We start from the raw sequence: 8,823 nt of genomic DNA, 5'->3' as shown, positions 1-8,823 counted from the left end.
ACCCATATATACACCCGGCCCCCATTCCGCTATGCTTGGAATTCCGACGAAACTTCTTAAGTTACCGTAATCCCATAGCAAAAGGAAATAATTTTTTTAAAAAAAAAAAATATTTAGAGGGTTAAAGCAGACCCACACCGGTTTCATTGAAGGACCCTAGCCCAAAGGCTTAAATTGCCCGAAGGCTTTCGCTGATGTGCCATTTTTTAGTAGATTCAACAGCCCCTACCTAGGGGTGGAACTTGGGTCGGGTTAGCCCAAACTCGATGGGCTAAAACCCAACTTTTGTTGATCCTGGGCTAATATTTTAGATATGTGGTCCGAGCTTGGTCTTATAAAATCAAAACCCGACTTAATTTTGGGTTGGGCTCGGATTAGAATATTAAATAACCGAAAAACCCAAGCCCGTTTACATATATGTACGTATATATTTCATTCTTTCTATTCTGTTATATTGTTTCCTTTATAAGTTTTATTTTTATAAAAAATAAGATTGAAAATATCAATTTTAAAGAGAATAATTGAATCAATTAGGTTAGTTTCTCTTTCAAATAATCAAATTCCTCTTATTTAGTTAGAATATTGAATTTCGATGTTATTTGTCTTTTAATTTATTTATTTAACAGTGAAAAGGCATTGAGTTCTTCACTGTTTTAACATTGAAACCCAATAAACTTGACTAAGCCGACCCAACCCAACCAACCCGATTTGGGTTTGGGCTAAAAATTTAAAGACCGACTAGGGCTTGGTCCTGGGATCGGATTGAAACACTTGAAACTTGGGTTGGGCTCAGGTTAGGCCTCAACCCGCCCAAGTTCCACCCCTACCGGCTCCACCTTGTCCATGAAGACTTGCTTTCACTCCTCGGTCCACCGATCGTAGCAGCACTTTGTCTCTAGCCCGAAGGCTCACTTGGCCCAAAGGCCCATCACATAATTACACAATAAATAAATCCCAACCAACACTTAGTAGGATTCGAACTTGCAACCTCTTCCATGAGGAGAGGGATACACAACCAATTGAACTAGAAGCTCGTGTAAAAAGAAACAACTTTATCTCGGTGAATTATCCAACAAAACTAGTACACAACTGTTGCACGTACATAACTACTATAGAGTATATATATATATATAGACTATGAGGAAAACGGAGAGATATACCATATATATGTTATTGGCAGAGGTTGGTGAATGAATTCTTTCAAAACAATGAAATAATTGGGTATGAGAAACAAGGAAGTCTAGTATTCTTTTGAGAAAAGAGTAGCATTGATTTGTAAAATTACAAATATAGTATTAATTAAATACATTATTGCATATTTATGTATACATGAATCTCAACAAATTATAGGATTGATCAGCTCTAAAATTGGGAACAAAGATAATGCAAAATTGCAATATTCCTTTTACCTTAGCCGGATATACAAACTTAATATAAGTTCAATGCCATGCCTCAAATCCACGAGACAAAAGGAGCTAGGGAGTGAGATTCATTACAGAATATATATATAATGGCTTCTTATCGCCAAAGTTATGTGAGGAATACCATCTCCAGTTCACACCATGCTCGCATCTTCAATATCAATGTTCCTTGTTACATCTCATTCATCGCCAGGCAAAATGGACTGGAACGCTTTCTCAACTTAGAGGTAAGTATTATACCTTTGAAAACCAATATATTGTTTAATTTGTTTTTCACTATTCTACTTCAATTTTTCAAATATATCATTTTTATTGGTTAGACATCTTGTTAATTGTATTTATAGTATTGGAGAGGTCTAATATATATTTGTTGAAGCACAACGTACGCTCCAGATTATGTTGCATGTTCAGTTGTTCATTTTTCATATTATATAGGATTGTTTCTATATACGATTTGTGCATACTGATAAGTTCTTACCCACTTAGCTTAATCACGCAAATGAGGTTTTGGTATAAAGTTCTATTCGGCCTTGCCAACATCTTCAAGTTTTGAATTAGCTACCCAACTATTCAGTGTTTTCGTTTTGTAATATAGTTTCTTTTGGCAAGGTTATAAATCTTCAAACAAACTTATATTATGTTCTGATAAATTAAAATGATGAAATTTTGCGAGGATTATCATCTTCTCAAACAAACTTCTAGCCAAATAAAAAGTTCAAAGAAGATACATGGTGGATGCGAAAACATCCTTTTTTGTTTCCATCTTTTTTTTGCTTGGTTTATTTGCTTATTTGTTTCCATTTTCTTAATCTGCGTGAATCTAGGGCGGGCCAATGTAAAAACAAAATTTTATATATATATAAAAGTTATCTTTTTATTATAATTACCTCTAATATAAAAAAATAGCTTTTGGGAGGTATTCTTTTTTTTCAAACCCAATTTATTTATTTTCTCTTTTTAAATGACATCCTACTCCACCTTGAGCATTATCTCCATAGAAATAATTAAGTAATCAATCGTCATTAAATTCGTTTCTTCTAAGTGGGGCTTACACAATTCGTTTCTTCTAAGTGGGGCCCATTCATCCCTAGTTCTAGGTGGTGTAGGAAATTTGTGATGCATTAGAATGAGTTATAGGTTTTACAATTCACAATATACGAGGATAATAGTTCTCATTGAAAATCACCACAACTTTGATTGTCGTATAATCTTTTGTATATTAAAGTTTAGGGAGCCCCTTTTGGGTTAATATGAGGCCACATCAACCTAATTTCGCTCAAGTCTTTATTTAAAAATAATTAGTGATACTTTGTACTGACTTTGTGGTCATTACTTTCCTTCATGTATTTAGGGAAACTAATCACTTAGGTGATCACCTAGCATTTTTAGGTGGATGTTGGGAAGAGCCTATTGTGTATTTTGTGCCTAGTTGATTTTAAGGTGGATGTTGGGAAATAGGCTTGTACACTAAGTTTTCTTAGTATTTTGTGCCTCTTGTTGATCTTGAAAGTGATACCATTGTAAAAGAGGAGAAGACTAATAGGCTTGTACACTAAGTTTTCTTAGTAAAACAGGTGAGGGCCATGTCCACCCTAGCTTAGTCTTCAAAATAATAATAATAATAATAATTAGTAACATTTTATTTCTGTATACAATAAAACTCTTAAAATTGTTACTAAAGGAACAATTCTTAATGTAGTCAAACTAATAAACCGTTGCGCAAATTTGGTTCTAAAAATATATTGGAACAAATTTAGTTAATATGTTAAATTGCTAATTATGTGTAAGCAAATACTTTACTTCCAAGAGTTCATCCTAAAGACGGGTATAAAAGGCTTGAGAGGAGACGTTTAGTTAATGCACACTGTCAACATGGAGATCAACACTTTACTCCTCTCGATGTGATCCTCTAATTTAGGCAAATTATATTTCTATTAAAATACAATTACTTCCATCAAGAAAGCAAATTATATTTCTATTAAAATACAATTACTTCCATCAAGAAAATGGTTATCATATCTAACTCCAGTATATTTTCATATTACTTAATACTAGCTTGTAGGCCCGTGCATACGCACCAATTTTTTTGAAAATTTGTTCAATAATCATAACTATACGTATATAATTTTTTTAACAAATTGTGATTTCTATTTTTGCTCTAACCTGTTTTAATTTCCTAACAAATTATTTTAATTAAGTTTTAAAAGCCCGTTTTTTAATTGGGATAGGGTCTCGTTTTAATAGTTGACTTAATTTAGATGTGTGATTCCGTTTTAATAAGAGAAGGATTTTTGTTTTAATTAGAAGTGCTATAATTTTTTTTTTCTAATAGAGGGATATGATGTAGAATTTTAATAGAGCTCAAAAATACCCTTTGTGGGAGTTTTAATATTAAAACTAGCATGTGGGCCCGTGTATACGCACCGGCTCTTTTGAAACTTGCTCAAGAATATACAAATTTCATGACAATAATTTGAATTGGGAAAAAAAAAATTGTTTTAGTTGAAACCACGTTTTTCTAATAGAGGAGGGAGATGATGTGGAATTTTAATAAAGCTCGAAAAATACCCTTTGTGGGAGTTTTAATATTAAAACTAGCATGTGAGCCCGTGTATACGCACCGGCTCTTTTGAAACTTGCTCAAGAATATACAAATTTCATGACAATCATTTGAATTGGAAAAAAATTAAAAATATTGTTTTAGTTGAAACCACGTTTTAACTTTCTAACAATCATTTTAATTGGGCTTTAAAAACTCATTTTTAATTGATGAAAATACTATTTTAATAAAAAAAGGAGTCCCGTTTTAATTAGAAAAAAAATTATTGTTTTAAATAAAAGTGCTATAATTTTCCTTTTAATAGGGAGAGGAATTCCAATTTTAATATGAGGTAATAGAATTCAAAAATACATTTTGTGAGAACAAAAGAGAGTCCCGTTTTAGGTTGGTTTCTAAAAGGAGAAGTGTTTCCCGTTTTAAGTTGGATTATTAAGTTGATGATATGGAATTTTAAGAGAACTAGAAAAATATCCCTTGTGGAAGCCTTAATATTAATACTATAAAGTAGATTGACCCGTGCTAGATTGACCCGTGCATATGCACCAGTTCTTTTTAAAACTTGCTCAACAATCATAACTATACATATAGAAAATTGCTAATGAATCATGATTTCTGTTTTCATCGCTAACCAATTTTAATTTCCTAACAAATTATTTTAATCAAGTCTTAAAAACCAGTTTTAATTTCTCAACCAATTGTTTTAATTAGGTTTTAAAAACCTATTTTTTAATTGGGATAGGGATTCCGTTTTAATTTAGAAGTGTGATTCCCGTTTTTAATAGAAGAATGATTTCCGTTTTAATTCGAAGTGCTAGATTTTTCTTTATCAATAAGGGAGGAATTCCCATTATAATAGGAGAAATATTCTCGTTTTAATTAGAAGTGCTAGAATTTCTTTTTTCATTAGGAGAGGAATGTCCGTTTTAATAGGAGTTGATGATGTAGAATTTTAAGAGAGCTAGAAAAATTTGTGGGAGCTTTAATATTAAAAACCTTGCTCAAGAACATATACGTACAATTTCTTGACAAAATCATTTTAATTGTCCTTTAAAAATCCATTTTTAATTGGGGAGAGATTATGTTGTAATTGTTGACATAATTATTTAGAATTGTGATTCTAATTTTAGTGGGAGAATGATTCCCTTTTTAGTTTAGAATTGCTAAAATTTCCTTTTTCAATATGGAAAAGAATTTCCGTTTTAATAGGCGATGATGTAGAATTTTAAAAAAAAAATCGTATCTCTTAGTTGAATTTCCTTACAAATTGTTTTAATTGTTCTTTAAAAAGTCTGTTTTTAATTTGGGGGGAGATTCCATTATAAAAGTTGACTTAATTTAAAAGTGTGATTCTCATTTTAATAGAAGAAATATTATTGTTTTAATTAGAAGTTATAGAATTTTTCTTTCAAATAGAAAGGAAGAATTCCCATTTTAATAGGAGTTAGATTTCCATTTTAAATTGGTTTCTTAAATCCCGTTTTAAGTTGGTGACGTTGATTAAGGAAGCTCGAAAAATACATTTGTGGGAGCTTTAATATAGAAAATTTATAATTAATCGTTTTAATTGGGGGAAATGATTCACATTTTAGTTGCTAATTAGTTTTAATTTCCTAACAAATTGTTTTAATTAAACTTTAAAAACCCATTTTTTTAAAGTATGAGAGGATCACGTTTTAATAGTTGACTTAATTTAGAAGTGTGATTTCCATTTTATTAGGAAAAGTATTCCCGTTTTAATTATAAATGTTAGAATTTTTATTTTAAATAGGGAATAAATTCTGATTATAATAGGAGATGACGTGAAATTTTAATAGAGCTCAAAAAATACCATTTATGGGAGCTTTAATATATATATAATGATAACAAAGTAAGGATAACAATATATATAAGAGCATCTTTAGGAGAGCTACCAAAAAAACACAAAAATTTTGAACTAAAAAAACACCAAACCAAAAATACACCAAACAACTTTAAGAGTAACATCAAATTTTCGATATCAAACTATGCGATTTTGGATAAACCGCGTCATATAACCCACACGGTTTTTCCAAAACCGCACCACTAAAGCCCAATTGACAGGCCCAAGCCTACGCGGTTTTGAAAAAACCGCGCCATGTATCGCACATAAACTTTTTTTTTTTTTTTTTTTCCAATCTCTGGCACTGAAAACCGCGCCATATAAGCCCAATTAGAAGCCCAAGCCCACGCAATGTTGGCAAAACCGCGTAAGTGATTTGATACAGCACCAAATCTGGAACCAAATATTGGTCGATTTGATGTTTGGTTTGGTGTTTTCATCAACATGTGACTCTCCTGAAGTTGAAAAAACATCAAATTGTTGGAAATTTGGTGTTTGATGCTAGATTGATATCACTCCTAAAGATGCTCTAAGGATAACAAAGTAAAGACAACTTCACATAGGTAGTAGACATAGTAGTCTTTGCATATTGCACAGATGAATTTGCATAGTGCATACTATCCGCTATACTTAGACTTAGTAGACATAGTATGCACTCACAATATATAACATTGCTTACTACAATTTTTCAATAAATAATTGTGGTTAAATCTGGAACGCTCTAACTTCTCGCTTTTAGAGCTAGATTTTATTTTGATTTGGTAAAGTTAAATCTTGTTTTTGGTAATTTTCCACTGTCAGGCTAAAGAATATTATTGTAATCCCCCCGGATTTTTTTTATTGGCAAACCTGTTTTTTAAACGAGATAAGTAACTCATTGATGAGGCATGCTCGAATCCCAAACCTCTAGTACCCATAGTTCGGAATTTCAGAATTCTCAGAATTCCGACAAAACCAAAAACTGAAATTCATTAAATTTCGACCCCTATTACATTTGGAATTTCAAATGATTTTGGAATTTAGAATATTTCGACTATATATTCAGAATTATGGTTTTTTGAAAAACCAAAATTTTGGGCCGAATTCCGAAGTTTCGTTCGGAATCACAAACTATACTAGTACCATCACCCAAAGGTTTTACCAACTTTACTAGTTGGCACGTGCATCCCGGATTTATTTTAGAATTTTGTTAGAAACCACCTTTTGTTTCTAGCCCTCCTAAACCACCCCTTTTCCCTCTAATTGCATTTTAGCGTTAATTTGATTTGCATTGAAATAAAGCCCTTCTAATAAGATTTTTTAAACCAATTTTCCATCTATTTCAATTATCTAATTGCATTGGATAGCGTTAATTTGCATTTGCATTGAAATAAAGGCTAACTAGTATTATCTCATAAATACCACACACTCTGACCAAAGTTTTTTTAAACTGTGTATTTGGGGGGGAGAGAGAAAAATAAAAGCTTTCAAACGTGTTTCCATCTAGTGAGAGGAAATCCTATTTTAAGTCCAGGCGTTTTATTTTCAGACTAGCTCATCTATTTTATATTTAGGGTTTAAAATTTCCACTTTTAAGTGGATCCGGTTTTTACACCCCCATTGGGAATAATACTAGTTAACCCTTGAAATAATGCAATCACGCGTAGCATGATTTTTGACAATCGAGCAGCCTCTAATTGTTGTTTTCTATATGATTTAGCATTTAACATATTTTTTTAATTTGTCTTGAATTAAGGGCATTTTTTCTTGTGGTTCTTATTAGACTGGTGAATGTTATTATAAAAGAAGTGGGAGTGAAGCGTACATTGTTGAGAGAGAATTATATGAACAATTTGGCTACTTGGAGGAATATTTGAATGCTCATCAAATCATCCATGACCCTAATATCTATGAAGTGGCAAAGTTAGTATTGCTAAGATGTCCACTTTGTCAGTTACGTGTGATTATGATAACTGGAACTGAAAATCCACCGTGTACGAATTGCAATGGATTCGCTCTGGTGGATATCCTGCCTGGTGTTAATTGACTGATGCGATGATGCTGCATAATGGTGTGATTCTTTTATTATTGATGCATTTTTTTTATGAATAATTTCAGTCTTGAGTTCTCTTAGAGATTGAGGTTCCTAATAACGAGTTGTATGTCTATAACGTTGGACGGTGAAATGGTTTGTGCTCTAAAATGACGTTTTTTAGTCATGGATCACTTTATTCAAAACATACAGTTTCCCGATCATTCTTTGGCATAAAGACAAACTCAACACCTATTAGTTTTTAGTTTTTTATCAACATGTAAGACCATGGGGCATTTGTTGAATTACAAGTATTGTTTGTCATCATTATTATACTTTGCATTTTTTTCCCTCCCTTCATTTAAAAGTTTTTGGTTTTTTTTCAACCACAAATATATTGACTGATTATCGGAAAAAAAAATCATACAAAAGTGGCAGTAGACAAGCGCGCGCACTACAAGTTACATTGCTAGCCCTTTCTGAACAATAAATCATATCCTCCGGCCTGAAAACATACTCATTAGACCCAGTTGTCAATTGTCATCACATTGGTCTCCATTACTTTATACAACCTCCTGATGAGTTCAACTGTTTCTAGTGCTAAAAATTCAAAAGTATCGAAAGCAAAATGTGTGAAGCTGTGTTGGTTAGCCTCACGTGCACCCTTGCAGCATCCAATGGAATTCTTTTTCGCCAATCAGATATAATGGTTGCAGATAAGCGACGACCAGTTGTGTCTAATACTCTGATTGCTTTATTCTGTGAGTAATGAATTGGTAGCAGTTTTGTCCCTGCTCCAAAAATCAGAGCGAAGGACCGTTCCTAGGAACACTCGGGCTTCCTGGTTTGCCCCCAGAGAGGTCAGGTATGGATGTAAGGAATATTGCCTCTTAGTTTGTAAGCTACGAAATTTGACAAGATAATTAACTTTGAACTAGCTGTATTAGGCATCACACGCGAAGGGGCTGAATGT

This window comes from Coptis chinensis, chromosome 3 (genome assembly GCF_015680905.1).
Source record: "Coptis chinensis isolate HL-2020 chromosome 3, ASM1568090v1, whole genome shotgun sequence".
NCBI lineage: Eukaryota > Viridiplantae > Streptophyta > Magnoliopsida > Ranunculales > Ranunculaceae > Coptis > Coptis chinensis.
Note: the sequence above shows the minus strand (reverse complement) of the source record.